The following is a 16,276-nucleotide window of genomic DNA, read 5'->3' as shown; positions in this document are numbered from 1 at the left end:
ATTAAGAGGAAGCTTCGCTACTAGTTCGTCCAATAAGGTTGGATTGGCCAAATGTTTATCTTCACCTATAGACTGAAGGAAAACTGTAAGGTTCTTAGTTGTGGTTGCGAACGAGACTAATTTGCCAATATTAGCTTCTGAGATAGGTGGTACCTCTCGTATAACTTTGAGTTGGCTCCGAATGAGCTGCTCAGGACGACCGAACCTAAAGCGTAGTTGCTCAATAATAAAATTCACATTGCTTGGGTGTATTAATAGGGACTTAACTACCTCCCTAGCTTCCCCTTTAAGGCATTTGTTAAGACGCTGGTTATTTTCAAAACTGGAATAATTATAGACCGCCGTCGACTCTGTGAATGCTGCATAAAATATGGGCCAGTCCTCCGCTTGACCTGAAAACAATGGTAAATCTAACAATTTCCTGGGTGGTGGCATGTAATTTATTGGCGGGGTATGGCTTGACAAGTCCGCTCGTAAGTTATGAGCGGAGGTGACGACCGGTGCGCTGGTATTGGATACACCATAATGTTGAGCCATGCTAGGTGACCAGGATGACCGACCATAGCACGACGTGGAGCTCGACGAAACGGTATGCGGGGCTTCATGTGAGGCGCTATATGACTCGCCTACTAATTGGGTCAGGGTACCATCAGGAGTAGCAATGTAGCTGGGCTGAATAATTGTTGCATAGTTGGCTGGCTGCTCATTCAACGAAGCTGTTGAATTCACTATATATGGCTGCTCATTTGCTGGCGATGCACTCGTCGATACTGGTTGCCCGACGTGAGGCCTATGCGACCCCATGGTACCACTGCCCGATACTATACTACCGATCGACGCAATGAATTTATTGTGCGTTGGAGTGGCTACCTGCGCAGCCGGCGTCACGACACATTGGTGATGCGTATATGTATTTGCTGCTACTGTACGTTGGCGTTCGGTATCTGCGATTTTAACTTCTGCTTGCCTAAGTTGCAGCTCCAATCTAGAAATTTGTTGTTGCATTGCTAAAAGAATATTAACTTGCGATGCATTATACGTATTTGTGCACACTGCTGTAGCGGCACTGCTGGCGTTCCACGGCGCAGAGACGTTGGCAGAGGATTCTACAGATCCGGCGGCGGCATTGGAGTTGACAAATGAAGCAATGTTAGCGTTAACAGAAGTGGCAGTGTTTCCATTAACAAAGGCGGCGGCGTTGATGTTGGTAACAGCGCTAGCATCGGCAGAGGCGGCGGCGTTGATGTTGGCAAAGCTGGCAGCGTTTCTATTGGCAGAGGCGGCGGCGTATATGTTGGCAGAGCTGGTAGCGTTTCTATTGGCAGAGGCGGCGGCGTATATGTTGGCAGAGCTGGCAGCGTTTCCATTGGCAGAGGCGGCGGCGTATATGTTGGCAGAGGTGGCAGCGTCAGACAAGGAGACGATCTTATGTACGTCGACTATGACCGGGGTGGTGATACCCGGGCCAACACTGACATGGGCATTATTATAATTAGTGGAAAGTTCGCTTACCTGGTAAATCGGGCTAGGACTTGGTTCAAAAATATTAACATTCATATGTGATGTACTTGTTGTTGTTGGCATGGCGGCAAATATACTGGTTGGCTGAGCGTTATATGGCGGCGCGCTTGTGGGAGCACTAGGTGGCGACATAGTAGCAGTGGACGGCGGCGCACTGGATGGCATTCTGTTGGAAACACTTGACATATTTGACTGGACACATGACGGCACTACAAACGGTGTACTGATAGGTGGAGTATACGACACATGTGATGACGTATTACATGACGAGACATTTACGGGTAAACTGGGCACGACAATCGAAGTTCCGGCGGCTAGTACACATGACTGATTCAACGACATATTACTTGGCACATCTAGTGGAGCGCTATGTAGGGGCGCGCTTACCGATATACTTTGAGTACTAGATTGTGTCACATTTGATTGTGCAGTCGGTGCATTTAATTTAGACATAGCATTTGACTTAGACGATACAGTCTCAACTTTAGTAGTGGCGGCACTCTTCATTTTGTTGCCTTCTGGCTGAAGGCGCGGACTTCGGCGTACCGGTGACCTCTGCACATACATACACAGGCAATTTATGTGTTATCCAATAGATTGGGAAATAAAGATTTCGCGTAGCAAATAATTCGGATTTGGGATGAACATGAATTGCCAGAAGATTGAAACTATGTTCAAGTTTGTATATTCAAGCTTATTCCAGCTTATTCAAGCATATTCAAGTTTATTTCTGTGTAAAAAAAGGTTATGTAACATTCAAGTTGACAATAAATTAGACACATTACTTACCCCAGTATCTTTCTCCGTCCGTTCGCTACGCGTGGTAATTTTCCAATGACAGAATTTTGTGGATCAATTTTTACCGCTCAACGTAACGGAATATGCGAATGACGGAACAAAGAAGAAAGAAATGGGGTGAGCAAAGGACAACTAAACAGAGATGCATTTGTGGTGAAGTATGCATTTGGTAACTTAAGGTTGCCATCTAGTTTACATTTCAAATAATTCAATCTATTACAGTGATGTAAACAACTGTGTACGTGTGAGTTTTTGTCTCCTTCTTATACACCAACATGGCCTACTGATTAAGTATATAGCCGTACTGCTCACTCTCATTCATTTTCCTGGATCAGTGCTGACACTCTAATTATCAAAAAGTGTCACAAATGATAGTTTACTGTAGATATCAGGTTTGACTGTTAAACTATCATAAATGACCATTGTTATATTCCGCCAAAAATGAAACAATGCCTTTTGCTTTTTATTTACTTTATTTATTACGTTTTTAATTTTGTACGTGATAAAAGCATACGTATTTCTTATTTGTTTAAAATAAATAGTTTTATAAGAATTCGAGTTCAAAATGTTCAATTTAAATTCAGAAAATAACAAAACAACAGAAGAGCGCTTTCCTCATGCGGAAACACATTTAAAAATGAATCACCACGAACCACTATTATTTTGCGCGTATCAATTTTTTGAGTGCGCCCCATACATTCCGACAGCTTTTGGTATTTTTAAATATTATTTTCGATTTTTTTTCTTTTAACATGGAGCTTTGAAATGCTCTCTTTTTCATTTTTTAAACTTATTTTTTATATGGTTTTCGTCGGTTGAAAATGGCGGAATTTAAAAAATAACAAAACAGCCGTGATAATCATTTGATTGTCATATGACATTCAGTAGTGACAACATGATTAAATCGGATAAACTGTTCTCGCATACATAAAATTCCGTTGAGAATTATGTATCTGTCTCACATGCATAATGGTATCTGCTGTATGTTCTTTTGTTCTGTACCAGGTGGCCGAAGCTTTCCCAGTTTGAGTCCTTTTTCATAATTATAGGCTGTCGTTGGGAACATGCGGACATGCGTGAGCGATCAAAGGAACATACATAAATTTGAGTATCAATGTTTACGTCATCGCAGGATCAGCATTGTCAATTAGAAGTGTGAGTGTATTAGTACAACTATCAGCGTTTCTTGTAGGGTGTTCAGCTGTATTTTTGGATATACAACAAGCATTTGATAAAGTTTGGCACTATGGCTTGCTATATAAAATTAAAAAATTATTCCCCTCACCAATTTATCTGATTCTAAAGTCGTATCTTGCTAATAGATCCTATTATGTAAAAGTTAATGATGATACCTCTACCATAACATACATTAAAGCAGGCGTACCTCAGGGAAGCGTTCTCGGACCAGTCCTTTACACAATTTTTACATCCGACATGCCAGAAACTGAAAATGTATTTATTGCTACATATGCCGATGACACGGCTGTACTAGCGTCCAATGTATCTCCAATCGAAGCTTCCAACCTAGTCCAGAAGGAACTAAATGAGATCCAGTCCTGGTTAGACCGTTGGAAAATGAAGGCCAACTCAAATAAATCTGTGCATGTGTTATTCACATTAAGGCGAAATGACTGCCCCCTTGTCGTATTTATAAATATATACCATATATGGTAATACCATTCCAAAACGTGACAGCGTCAAATATTTAGGCTTGCATTTAGACAAGCGGCTAACATGGAAATGTCATATTCAAGCCAAAAGAACGCAGCTAAAAACTAAAACTAAAAAACTATATTGGTTACTTGGACCTAATTCACCTCTATATCTCGAGACTAAACTCTTATTATATAAAGCTATATTAAAACCAGTATGGACTTATGGCATACAGCTTTGGGGTACAACATCAAATTCAAATATAGAAATATTACAAAGATATCAGTCTAAAACCTTAAGATTGATCACAAATACCCCTGGTTCATCACAAATAAAGCCATCCATTCAGATCTAAATATTCCGTTTATAAAAAATGAAATTAATAGATTCAGTGCAGCATACCTACGCAGAATCAGCTATCATGACAACCTGCTGGCTATTACGTTATTAGATGAAACCAACGAAATCATAAGGCTTAAAAGACATCATGTTCTAGACCTACCGTTTAGAAACTAACTAAAAAAAAAAAAAAAAAAAAAACAAAAAAAAAAAGTAAAACATAATAATAATGAAACTACTAATTAATTGATTCTTTCTTTCTCTACATCTAAATATGTATATGTTATCATATGTATCTGTACGTTGTACATTGGTCACTGTATTATTATTGACCTCACTGGAGATCAATAATACAAGTCAAACTCCCATTGTTAAATAATTTGCTTATTGTTCTATGAATAGATTGCAAATATATATATTCAAAAAAAAAAAAAAAAAAAAAAATTTGACTAGGTACGAGAAATTAGTTAACAACATTATTATTTAAAGGGTTCTGCTTTCCGGCGGGAATAACTTGGCAAAAAGCGTTTATATCATATATACAACGCTTCCCAAGGCATCCGGTTCTATGTACCGGAGCAACTCACGATTTTCCCCGACCAAGGACTGTCATTTCAGTGTAACCCCCTCCCACAAATTGTCATCCTCCCAGCAGATCCTTGCAGCGGAACTGCGCCTTATTCTCGTGCTCCGGGAAGGTAACGAACCCAATCGGGACTAGTACCCTACAAGACGGAGGTAACTAGTTCACCTACACATTCAAAGCTTTTTTCGCTCTCCACTAACACATCGACGTTTCTTGCTGGAATCGAAATGACAGCGTCATCTTAATAGGACAATTTATTAATTATTCCGGGAAACATTTTAAAACGATGAAAAACTATAATTGTGGTAATTAAACTAAAAAACTAAAAAAGTACTTGTGCTACGGGCTTTTAGGTGTGACGTGTGTTAGCTGTTTAGGCACTTCTAAATTAACCTGGCGCATTAACTAGAGGCAGCCAAGTCCTCTTGCCACCAATTGGAATTTGAAGATTCGATTTCGAAAACCAAAAAAGGTAACGTTTTCAAGACAGTGCACAACCTAAACAAAGGTGGTATCATAAGACGCGTGTCGAGATCCATTTTTAGAATCTGAAAGTTGTATAGAATCGACGGGATGGCCTAGAAGCTTTCAGGAGGTCATACTAAATCGCTCCCGGGGAGTGTCCTTATCGCTACAACCAAAGCAACATTATTTACTCTCTGCTTTTCATTCATACGTATGTGTATTTTTAAATAATAAAAAAAATTTTGGTAATAGTCTAGTTGAGGGGTCGACTGCTAATACGCTACCAAAAATACCCAGTGTGGTGTCAAAAGACGCGTATTAATCTCGAGAACAATAATCCGAAGGCGGAAAAGAAAAATTGTATCCCTGTCCGGAGATATTTGCAGTTGAAGTTAGCGATTTCCATGTGGTTGTTGTTGTGTTCATACCCACAAAAAAATTGTGCATCACCGTGGCGGTAGCCACGGTTATACCACACACCCCGACTTGGCATGGCGTAGCCCAGGGTTATTTTTTATAAGCGCGGCCGAAGGCCGCCAACGCAGAAAGGTGTTCTGCGCAAAAATACTATGGATCGGACCCCCGGTTTCGGAGGTACCCGTGGGTCTTTTTTCGGTTTTTCGTTAATATCTTTTGAACGCGTTAAAATTTTTATTTTCCGCCATCGGATTATTAATACTGATGTCAAGACGCGTCGGTTGACACTTCTGTCGATATTTTTGGTAGCGTATTAGCAGTCGACCCCTCAACTAGACTATTACCAAAATTTTATATTATTCTAATATATATCATCTCTGCCGGGGTGCGATTCAGCTCAGGATATGCTAAAACAACAAGAAACCTACAATTAAATGCAAATTCACGTGTCATTTGCCAAGGATTTACCGGTAAACAAGGTACTTTCCACAACCAACATGCTTTCGAATACGGTACAAAATTGGTTGGATGTATTTTCCCAAAAAAGGGTGGAACTACACACCTTGGTTTGCAAGTATTTGCTTCGGTAATTTATATTGATTTGTATTGATTAAAAATTGCAATAGTAGATAATGTAATGTGAATTAAAATTGAATAGGTAGCCGAAGAAAAAATGCAACTGATCCGCATGCAACTGTTGTTTATGTGCCGCCACCGGGAGCTGCTGCTGCTGCTATCATAGCAGTATTACAAGCACGACATTTCTTTAATTGGTTACATAATCGAAATTGTGCCCTAACATGATATGGTTCGCGTTAAGCACGCTATGTTAAAGAAAAATAAATCTCGTCTAGTCAGGCCCGATTGTCCAGGATCATCGCACCAGAAAGGGTAAGTAAATTGCCTACCATATTAAATATATAAACAACATGTATGAATTTGTTAGTGATAATTTGTCATGCTTTTGTTGATAATCAACTGAAGAAGGCAAATACCAAAGGGTTCGAAGTTCATGTAAATACCAATTGATTTCTTTAAATAGCGTTTGGAGAACAAAACCCATATGTATGTATGCATACAACTGCATAGAAAGGGAGGGATTAATTAATACAAATACAAATGATCGTTAGATTTATAGGATTTTTATTATTTTCCCTGCGTCGCCGTTGCCATTACATTGCGTTAAGAGAGGACATCAACACCTTACCCACAACCAGTTAAAATTTTAGTAAATTTTGCTCTTTTCATTACTGATTAAAAACGTGGGAAGTTATATATGTAGCATTCCATGGAGAATGGTAAATTTTAGCAGACTTTCGCATTGCGGTCATTATTAATATTCAATCCCTAGAAGGTTCAATGTAGTCATATCAATAGGTCCGGAGATGGTCGGGTTAGTACCTCAATGGTGCTTGTTACCGGAACGTAGATAGATAATTTATTGAGGATTGCTCAGTGACTTGCACATCTTCACAGCACCTCATAGTAGCGACTTCTTTGATGAACCCTAGCAGAGTTCTTGGCTTGAGGGATTAAATGTGGGAATGCACTGGCCATGGTGAGCCCATAAACTTCCCACTTTCTGCATACGGCTGCTCATTCTATAATGCCCTGTAAAAAAGCTCTTGGGATTTTTCGGTTATCTTTCGATAGGTCTATTATTGCCCTTTAGCGACTTGTGCTATAACTTCCTAACAGTAACTTAGATTGTCTCAAACCTGGCGTATTGCTCCAGTGTTCTTCTCTCTCCCCCCCTTCTCCTAATAAATGCCCCTGTGAGCCAACTGACAGGAACGGCTCGGGATCGATGGGACATGCAGTTCCTGCCTCTCTTTCCGGGTTTTCCGCCTGCTCTTGTTGTAGCAGTGCTTCGCCCCATCCAATAGGTGCGACAGATCACAAATTGTCATCAATGTCCTCTAACGGGAGTCCAAGGAAACAGAAAGTTTCAACAGGGGTGGACCATAATGAGAGGAGTGTTAGAGGCGTTAATTCCACAATACAGCTAAAGAGATGGTTGGTGTCTTGTGGGGACACATTATAAGCAGGACATATGTTTTGTATGTCGGGGTTGATTCTGGATAGGTAAGAGTTTAACCTGTTACAGTATCCAGATCGAAGTTGGGCTAGAGTGACTCCCGTTTCCTTAGGGAGAGTGCGTTCCTACTATGCTAGTTTTTTTCTTTGAGTACAGGATTCACCGGGCAATTCCTGGCATAGAGGTCCGACGCCTGTTTGTGGAGTTCACTCAGGACCTGCTTGTGTTTTTCAGCTTCATACGGCTGTGTTCTCAGGTGCCGTATTTTCTCATAATGTAATGAGGGTGTGAACAACAAGAAGCCACAAAAGATTTGTAAAAGTTACGAGGACGTCGGGTTTTGGGATCAAGCCCAGAGCAACCTGTCCGGTGCAACCATCCCTTGCACGTGACACACTGACAAGAGTATGACCGTCCTAAAAAGATTCTTTTCCGGCAAACGCAGCAAAACCATTTCTCATGACCGGGGTCAGGAGGACACGGATTGGGTTCGATACCTTCCCGGAGGAGGAGAGTGCGGCGCAGACCCGCTGCATGGATCTGCTGGGAGAATGATAATTTGTGGGAGGGACGCAACAAATTAAACACTGAGTCCGCCTGCTCATTAGCCTGTACTCCCCTGTGGCCTGGGACCCAGTGCAACAGTACTACGTTGTGCACCCAAGGACCAGTGCTGACTTTATTTCGAACGCCACAATTGCCTTTAGTAGGGCCTGACTGTCTGACTGAGTATGGCAATTGTTTCATTGGAGTATCAGCGCTGAAGGTTCAGCTTAGCGCACCAACATATGGCGAATACTTCCGCTTGAAAGCTGCTCGTATGTGCTTTTAGAGGTACTGATATTTTGGCTCTGGGTCCGGAGACTCTGGCTTCAATCCCCTCTGGCGTCTTCGAACCAGGGCCGTAGAGAGAAAATCCGGGCCCGGGACTAAAAAAATTTACGGGCCCCCTATAAAAAATCCACTAATACATTTGATTAACGTGAATTAATGACGTTTCATTCATAAATCATTATTGATGGATTACATCAAAAAAAATTTTTGCCACATCAACTAAATGATTTTTGGCTAAGAGCTGACAATAAAATTAACACAGAATATTTACTATTTGTTTTATTTTATTGTAACGTAGAAATAAAATTCTCTTTTAACAGCCACATATTATTTCAAATAATCTTGTCTAGTTATTTGGTAACATTTTCATACATTTCTGATAAATTTAATGATGATTATAAATTTTAATTATTCAATATAGAATGTTCGGATATCAAAGAGTGGCTTTACTTGCTTTTTTCGCTGCAAAATTTTTTATAATAGTATCAAAATTTAACTGTCTTGCCAAAACGGATGCAACACAAAGCGTGGCAAGTCCTAAAACTCGATCTTTAGATGAACACGATCTATGAAAGTCTTTCATTCTTGAAAGGACGCTGAAGGAACGTTCTGCACTAGATACAGTGACAGGTAAAGTGCAAAAGGTACGTAAAACAATACAAAAGTTGGGGGAAAATTGTATACATATTTTGAAAATAGACGGCATTTAGCAATTCCAATGGTGACAGACCTTTATCAAAATTTGCTTCGTAAATGTGTTTCAAGTGAACTATTTCACATTCTAAGCTTTGAGAAATATCCGACTTGTATTTTTCGACAAATTTTGCTGCGCTCGCCCGAACCGTAGTTTCATCCATGTCTTAAATTGCCACAAAAAGGAAAACTTTTCGTTCAAATTTCTCATAGCTGCAAATCGTTCAGTAATGCCAGTGATTACCGAATCAACGATCACCAAGAATGTATTGTTTTTGAAATCAGACTCTGAATCATCCGTAATCATCTCATTTAAATTATCTTCAGAACGCCTTTTGGGTTTTCTCTTTCGAATGTCCGGAAACTTTGGCGAGATGTTCAATTGAATAGCAACTGTTTTGCATTCGTTTAAAATTGTTTCCCATTGGTGCCGAAGAAAACAATTGCAGCCGTACAACATTCTGCAGCATCAACACCACATAAATTAATAGCGTTTTCTTTTCTGAAATAAATTGTTGCCTAAGTGAATGGTAATACTCTACCCCATCGGGTTAGGGGGTCAGAATATACCCGCGGTAGGAATGCCTGTCGTATGCGTAAGAGGGGACTAAAATATCAGATTCCAGGGGCTGTGTAGCGCAACCCTGCAGGTTGCCAGCGCAATATATAGCTTCCCCAAACCTAATTGTCCACCTCACCTATCCGCGGCGAATCCTGTTTCACTAACAGACCAGGCTCTGGCGACCCCAAGCTCCTCATGGAACTTGGGATGGGGAGGGAGGGGATGGTTAATGTGGTCACATAAATCGTTCCCGAGATGGTCGGGCTAGCACCTTAATGGTGCTGTGGTACCGGAGTGTACCGGATCTGTATCCGGCAAAGGACCATCACATCGATAATACTCCTCAAAGCCTTCGGGGAGCAACCTTATCGCTACAACAACAACAACAACAATAGAGTTATTCCTACCCCAGACAATGGTCAACATTTATAGTGCATACAAAGAACATTTCAACTCACCAAATTCACTCATATTAACAGAGTATATGTGGAACTTAAGGGCGAATTGAGAGTTTCACAAAGTTGCACTGCCACACCGCCATCTTATACAGGGTAAAAGTGTAATGCTTTTGCGTTGCGAGCAGGCAAGAATTTTCACAAAAGAACGAAATACCCCGTAAAGGCGCTGCCTGTTTTTAGAATAGAACAACAATGCTGGCGTAACACTTTATCCAGAAAAGAAAACGCTATCACAGCTGCGGGTTGCACAAAGCGAGTAATCAGCATTCGAGTTTTTGTCGAGAATGTGACGTAGTGCTCCGTTGTAAGCTCCTTTCATATTGGCGCCGTTATCGTACCCTTGTGCACGACAATCTTCAATCATGTATGGCAAATTAGATCAGCGATTTTCTGAGCAGTTTTTTGGTTACAATTCACGAAAGCCAAAATCTGTTCTGGAATTGAAAATTTGTTGCTTTCGAATTGAAATGGAGTGAGCGCAAAATGAATGTAGTCATCGTGACTAGCATCAAGCATAGCATCAACGATAATAGCAAAATACTTAGCTTTCTTGCCTTGATCTAATATAGTTTCCCTCACATGCTTTGCACAAATTTCTATAAACTCGGTCTGAATGTCTGGGGAAAGATAGTGAACTTGTAAACGTTTGTGCTGCTATTGTGACATCCTAACTTTCTCCAAATGATCTCTAAGTATCGGATCATAATGGCTTATGAGATCTTAGATGCCCAAAAAATGTCCATCCTTTCGCTTTTTGAAAAAAAATAGTGTCCAAAATTCTATATAAAATTTCTTTACACTTTTGAGTTTCAGTGATTAGCTGTTCATTGATAAGTGTATCAATTGTAGCCTCCTTTCGAATTAGGTTTTGTAAAGATCGCCATTGAATATAACATTTAATGTGATCTTCAGTATTTTCGTGTGATGGCAGTTTAGCGTATAGCTTCTTCCATACCTGGAATTTCGAATATTCGCCAGGACAACAAATTTTAGGTCGATTTAAAGTATTGGTGCTTAACAGACGACATGGTAGGCAATAAAAAGCATTGCTACTGGCACTCCACACCAACCAGTGGCGCTCCACTTTCTCTCCATTTGGCAAGATTCTGTTTAACAACGAGGTAGGAAATGCCTCGTCATGGCAATCACGTGGAAAAATAACAGGGCACTTTTGCTGACCTCGACGAATTATTTCGTTAACTTCTTCAGATCGCAAAAACTCATTATTCACGGTACCGATATCGAAGTCGTTTAAATAATCTAGACTTTGATACAGAGTTGGTGGTATTGTTGGAAGGCTTTTTGAAGACGAACCTTCATCAGTTTTACCACGAAAACTTTACGATTTCGGATTCATGTAAACATATATTTTTGTTTGATGTTTTTATTGTCTCCTCACTGTTCGAGGGACCAGGTAAAAAATCATTATCAATATTCGTTGCTTTTGAAATTCGGCTTAAAATTTCCAAATGGAACAACTAAAGACTCTCCTGAATTAAAAAAAATGTCTTAGTACCTCTAAATCGCGGGCCCCCTGAGAAATATCGTGCCCTGCACTTGCCAGGCTAAGGCTCCAGTTATTAGGAGTGATAAAGCTGTCAGATCTAGAAGCAGCAAGTGGCTTAAGTCCTAGGAAGCTTCTAGTATTTGTCAAGAGGACGGAGTTTTTTATAACATAGGTCCTGGTTCTTGATAGGGTTTTCAGCTTGGTCGTTAAAACAAACTTCTGGTAACACTACGGACTCATTCAGTCTATGTGAGATCCCCATGAACCGGCCACTTCAACCTAACCTAAATTTTGTGTTTTGGTTTTTACTTTAGAATCTACCGGTTAAGTAAGCGATGTCAGCTATCTAAGCGCCTTCAAATGTAGATCCATAAGGAACATAAGTTCGCCAGAGCCTAGGCTGTTAAAGAAACAGGATTCGCCACGGGTAGGTGACGTTGGCAGTTGGGTTGGAGATGCTATATATTGCGCTGGCAACCCATTGAAAGGATTGCGCTACAAAACCCCTTGAATTAATTTGGTATTTTAGTCGCCTCTTACGACAGGCATAGCTACCACGGGTATACTCTAAGCCCACTAACCCGCTGTAGCCATGAGAAGCGTGAGTGCACTTTGGGTGTCGCAAGGCAAGTTCCGTCGTGTCTGGTGTTGTTGGGTGAGCGGCCAGGCAAGGCAGCAGGGTACACATGCACCATTCAGGAGAATACCCTCGCTGAGCCCAGAAAATCTGGGAAAATTAGATGTACTGCTCAGATCCAGCAAACGAGTATGTTCTGTACTGGCATATGATAAACTTGCAGACAACCAAACGTTTACTTTCCTGTCCAAAAGGGAATTGGTGCTCGGCACTGCTGCTAAAGAAGAATAGACGTAGTCATATCAATTCGTTCCCGGGTTACTCGGGGCAAGCAGTTTTAGCAGTACTTTGCCCGTTTCAATTTGCACATCCATTCAAAGAACTTCGCATAATGGATTAAACAGTCATCTGCATTTATTCGTTTTTGTTTTTGTAGCACGCCTAATTTACTATCTATTACCCCAACATCTATCAATTATCCCTTGTTATAATCTTCGGGTACCCCCGCTACCGGAAGATGCCTTGGCATGGTGGATGTTCACTTGAATTTACTTTACAGGTCCTGATTCTGGTTATCTGAAATCCCCTTGAGTATCTTGTATTTATTAAGCACTTCCGGTTATATTAAAAACTTATTATCTATCCTTACTGATATTCGTTTCTTTTTCATTCTAGGTAATTCGATTTGACGATGTGGGCATAGCAATATTCCAGCTGTGGCTGTAAGAAGAACGTGCATTTGCTCAAACTACAAGAAAACTGCGACAACTGTCCCTCGGCCTTTTTAGTATCACATATAAGGCCCTACCACGCATATTATGGGAAAGGGTCAAGTTCAAAGGCTCAACATCACCTGCAAATCGACTTTGATAGCACGAAATGGGGCTGCATATATTCCGGTATTATATCTACAACACTCATATCTATGCAAACTGATAGATAGATAGATAATTAATTGAGGATCACACTGCGACCATTGGTCTATTGTGCCCTCATCTGCTTCACAACACCTCATCCAAGCCGACATCACTGATGAACCCTAGCAGTTCACCTGGCTTGAGGGATTTGATGTGAGAATGCTCTGGCCATGGTGAGCCCATAAACTTAGCTCTGCGTCTAAGCTGATCGATCACCCCCTAACAGTAGCTTAGATTGTCTCAGGCCTGGCATATTACGCCAGTGTTCTTCCCTCTTTTCCTTTTCTGCTAATAGATGCCCCCTAATTTCCTGTGGGCCTACTGGCAGGAATGGCTCAGGACCAATATGTCGTATCTTTGCTGCTACTCTGGCCAGGCTGTCCGCCTGCTCGTTTCCCTCGACTCCCCTCTGGCCAGGGACCCAGGCCAGCAGTAGTTCATTGTGTGCTCCTAGTTGATTCAGCTTTTCCACGCACTCAAGGACTAGTGCTGATTTTATTTCAAATGCCGAGATGGCCTTAAGGGCGGCCTGGCTGTCACTGAGTATGGCAATTTTCTCATTGGAATATTTCCGCTGAAGGTTCAGGTCCGCGCACTGGCTTATGGCGAATACCTCCGCTTGAAAAATGCTCGGGTATGCTCCCAGGGGTATTGATATCCTGGCTCTGGGTCCAACGACTCCAGATCCAATCCCCTCTGGGGTCTTCGAGCCATCGGTATACCATACTATACTGTTTAGCTGCCGAATGCTCTCAATTCTGTTTTCTTCCCACGTACCCTTGTCTCCCAGTTCTACTTTATATCTTTTCTCATATACTATCTGCCCGAGGATGTCATCCCTCGGGAGTTGAGAGATTGGGATCTTCTCTCTCAATTCCTCCATGTTCCGGGACGATATGGCTTTACCTTTGCCCGAGCCCTCCTTGACGATATTAAGGAGGGCTCGCTTGGCTGACTGCTCTATCGATATATGCAGCGGGGTTAGATCGAGGATAGCTTCCAGCGCTGTTGTGGGGCATGTGCGCATGGCTCCCGTGATGCACACACATGCCAGTCGCTGAAGTTTTGACAGCGCTTGCCTCGTCGTCGCCCGAGTTGTTCTCGATGCCCAGGTTTTACTATCATGGTATACATCCATCTTAGCACGTGTGGGCTGCAGCCCCATGATTTGCCTGCTAGACGTTTGCATACCATGATGGACCTCGTGGCTCTAGTCTTCATGGAGTCGAAGTGTTGTTTCCACAAGAGCTTGGTGTCAAAAGTGATCCCCAAGTACTTCACTGCGGTTCCATATTCTAGTTCCACGCCATCTATTGTTATTGCTCTCAGGGCTGGTAGAACCCTTTTTCTGGTGAAGGGGATGATGGTTGTCTTAGATGGGTTGATGTTAAGACCCACATTGGCGCACCATTCCCTTGTAATGTTCAATGCTCTTTGTACTATGTCACAGAGCGTACTCTCGAATTTACCCCTTGCAATTATGACGATGTCGTCAGCATATCCTTGGCATCTTATGCCATTGTCTGATAGCTTTTGCAGGAGTTCATCCACTACTAGGCTCCACAAAAGGGGTGACAGGACACCTCCCTGGGGGCACCCCCTCGTTGTAATAACCTTAACTGCGCTGCTGCCTACTTGAGCTTCAGCGATTCTTGTGCGGAGTAGATTGTCAATCCATTTCTGGATTGGCACCTGAACTCCTCTTCTCTGCAGTGATATGTTTACGCTTTCGTGAGATGTGTTGTCAAAGGCACCCTCAATATCAAGGAAAGCGCAAAGCACTGTTTCCCCTGTTTCGAACGCCCTCCGTATTTCAGATGTTAACTGGTACAGAGCTGTGTCCGTGGACCTACCCGCTCTGTAGGCATGCTGGCTATAATGTAGGGGCCAGCTCTTTAGGACGTTCGACCTGATTTCTTGGTCTATTATCTTTTCCATTGCCTTCAAGACAAAGGAGGTTAGACTTATTGGTCTGAAGGACTTTGCTTGTGAATAGTCCTTTTTACCTACTTTTGGTATGAATACTACTCTTGCTCTTCTCCACATCGTGGGTATATATCCCAGTGCCAGGCTATCTCTCATGATCCTGGCGAGATGTGGGATGATCTGTGTCCCTTGCTGCATTAGCGCCGGGTAGATGCCATCCACCCCCGGAGATTTGTATTTCTCAAAAGATTCCACTGCCCATCTGACTCTGGCCTCACAAAAGAGGGAGTTGGCTAGTTGCCAGTCCGATGGGGTTGGTCTAACTCTGGGAAATACAGGTTCCGGTACTTGCGGGGAGGCCTCAGGAAAATGCGCTTGTAGCAAGGCCTTTGCTCGCTCTTCCACCGTTTCGGTATAGGTACCGTCTGGGAGCTTAATTGCTAGGTTTGTCTGTCTCTGCTCTTTGGCTAGGGCCCTGTGTAGCCTTGCCGCTGCAGGCGTGCTGGAAATTCCCTCACAGAAATTTCTAAAACTTTCCCTTTTTGCTTTTCTTATCTACTTATTGTACTTAGTTAGATTCTGGGTGTATTCCTCCCAGTTGCCGGTTCTCCTTGCCTCGTTAAAGAGTTTCCTGACTTTTCTCCTTAGCAACGTCAGGTCATAAGACCACCAGGGGGTTGCCTTCTTACCCTTAATCAAGGAGACACGGCAACTGGAGTAATAGGCATCTATAATTATTTGATTTGCCCTTTCCACCCTGCTCTCTAACTCGGTATTTTTGTAGCTGTCCCAGTCTGTTTTCCTGGGATTTCTTCTAGGGTTGGTTTGCCCCGATACAGCGCCCAGCTCAAACCTTATGATTCTGTGGTCGGAAAGGGAGGGTTCTTCTGAGACCCTCCATTTCGCGATCATATTCTCAGTTAGGTTGTTGCCGAGCGTTATATCAAGGACTTCTGCCCTAGCTCTCGTAACAAACGTCGGTTTA

At 42.1% G+C, this 16,276-nt stretch overlaps 1 long non-coding RNA gene across 1 annotated transcript; it reads left to right on the top strand.

The window, feature by feature from the left end:
• The first annotated feature begins 8,454 nt into the window (after positions 1-8,454).
• Positions 8,455-16,058, top strand: LOC137244099 (uncharacterized). Its single transcript, XR_010950795.1, has 3 exons — positions 8,455-9,008; positions 9,073-9,295; positions 13,124-16,058. It is a non-coding gene; the product is annotated as an uncharacterized lncRNA (long non-coding RNA).
• Positions 16,059-16,276: the final 218 nt, after the last annotated feature.

This window comes from Eurosta solidaginis, chromosome 3, assembly GCF_040869045.1.
Source record: "Eurosta solidaginis isolate ZX-2024a chromosome 3, ASM4086904v1, whole genome shotgun sequence".
Lineage (NCBI taxonomy): Eukaryota > Metazoa > Arthropoda > Insecta > Diptera > Tephritidae > Eurosta > Eurosta solidaginis.
This window is presented reverse-complemented; position numbering and strand designations above follow the sequence as displayed.